Source organism: Chrysochloris asiatica, unplaced genomic scaffold (genome assembly GCF_000296735.1).
Source record: "Chrysochloris asiatica unplaced genomic scaffold, ChrAsi1.0 scaffold00088, whole genome shotgun sequence".
Classification (NCBI taxonomy): Eukaryota; Metazoa; Chordata; class Mammalia; order Afrosoricida; family Chrysochloridae; genus Chrysochloris; species Chrysochloris asiatica.
In genome coordinates, this window is record NW_006408606.1 from 9946899 (window position 1) to 9949309 (window position 2411).

Here is a 2411-nt window from a genome sequence, read left to right on the forward strand (position 1 = left end):
TGTTACAAAACTTCTACCTTTACAATTGTGACAGTCACAATTAGTCATGATAACAATTACTCACTATTGAATCATAAGAATCTTATCCCCATCTCTTTTTTACCTGATCCATCTAGACAAGAAGAAAACTATTCAGTGGAAACTCTATCTTCCCACACACACTCTTAAACTAAACTCCCTTTTGAAAACTTGTAAGCTAGTCACTTTGTGCCTTTATAGCTCCTCACCCCAATTTTAGGTAACCAATGTCTATATACCATCCCTATATACCCTGTATACAGAGGGGATAGCATTGATACTTGATGTGAGGACTCCTTCAATCTTCAGTCCCCAGGTCTCACCACATTTTGGACCAACCAGCCCTTCCTTCCTCTTCTCTCTCTCATCTCTAGGTCAACGGGAGTCTATGGAATGTGGTTGAACTCAGCCCATTTCTTCATTGCTACCTTTCCCCTTTGCACTCACCAGCAGACCAATGTGGTGGCCAGCAAGCTTACTTGCCTGCTCATGTGTTCCCTTTGAGTTTCAGTCTTAGAGGGGGGATGCTGATAGAACTTTATGATTTAATTTTGAATATTTGTTAGTAGGATTGTGATAGTCAAAACTGTCATTGTAGATGTGTAAAAGAGAGGGTATGTGTAGGAGTATTTATAGTTCATTTCAGGAACAGATGATTCCAGGACCATCTTGGAAAAACATGAGCGAAGCTTGGGATCCCTGTTTGGAAAAGCAGCAAGAGCAGAGTCAGTGGCAGAGACAGTGACATGGAAAAACAGAGTAGCTATGGACTTTTGACCCATGAACCGAGTAAGGCTATGTACCTATGGCAGGGAGCTGGCTTGCAGAATGCGACCTTTCGACATTTAAATGACTGTATATTTTTTGTTTTGTATGTGTGTATCAAACATTTTTGCTTTGCTAATTTGTGACATATAAGATGAAAATGGACCCAGTACATTTTCCATTGTTTTAGTTAGGTACAAGTATGACTTCACAATTTTCTTTATTTAGAGATTATGCATATAGTTTATAAATTTGAGTTGACGGGGTGGACTGTAATGGTTAGGTATCTGTGTTAACTTGACTAGATCAGGATTTTCAGAGCTTTAGCGACTCTACAAAACTTAACAGCAGCCACAACAAGCATTTGGGAAATGCTTACTCCCATAGTGATGAAACCTAATACAGGCATAGTTAGCTCTATGATAGCACCTATGAGTAGCCAATCAATTGAAGGGATGCTTCCTTGGGTGTGTGGCCCACTTCCAATATAATGGACATGCTTGTTGTTGTTATGTGCTGTGGAGTCAGTTCCGACTCATAGCGAACTAGTACAGGGTTTCCAAGGCTGTAAATCTTTACCGGAACAGAAAGCCTCATCTTCCTCAGAACAGCTGGTAGTTTCAATGGACTCGTGGGAGGAACTTACTCTCTCTTTTCTGCTGGGGAACTTTTGTTGTTGTTGTTAAGTGCTGTTGAGTTGGTTCTGACTCATATAGACCTGGGACTGTACAACTGTAAGACACTGAACTTGCTTTATATATATTGTTGTTGTTGTTATGTGCCGTCGAGTTGGTTCTGACCTATAGCGACCCTGTATAGGGTTTCCAAGGAACAAACACACACATATATATGTTTCACTGGTTTTGCTTCTTTAGAAAAACCCAACTTAAGACAGGGGACAAAAAAAAAAATAGATATTTACACAAAGAAAAATCATATATTATTGAATAATATGTTTCAACATTATAAGCATTTCACTTCATAAATTTATATATGAATTTCCCTAAATTCATATATGCATTTAATATGATCCCAAAATAATATGCATAGAAAACTTTTGGCGGCTCATATGGGAAAACACCTAATCAAATGGCATAGTGTTATACGAAAAACACTGGACTGCTAACCGAACTAGCTGCTTCTTTGAAACCCTAGCCATGAGTTACAACTGACTTGACAGGATTTAACAAGAAGAAGCTCAATAGTCAGGGAAAATAATTTTTTTAAATTTTAAAATGAGGCATTAAGGGACTAGGCTTATTATATGTAAGGCAGGAGTCCTGGTGTGGTGCTGTGGGTTAATATGCTGAACTGCAAGGTCGGTTTGAACCACAAGGTTGGCTGTTCAAACTCACCAGCTCTTCCTTGGAAACCTTATACAGGGTTGCTATGAGTTGGGACCGACTCAGCTACACTTTGCAACAACATCCACATGGTCCTCACCAGATGGACTATACAAGAATCAAACTGACATCTGTGGGAAGAGACAATGGAATAGCTCAATATTATTAGCCAAACAAGGCAAGGGGAAGACAGTGGAACAGACCATGACACTTAACAATAATACTCACCAGTTACCTTTATGTTGATTTCAACTCATGATTATCCCATGTGTGTCAGAGTAGAGC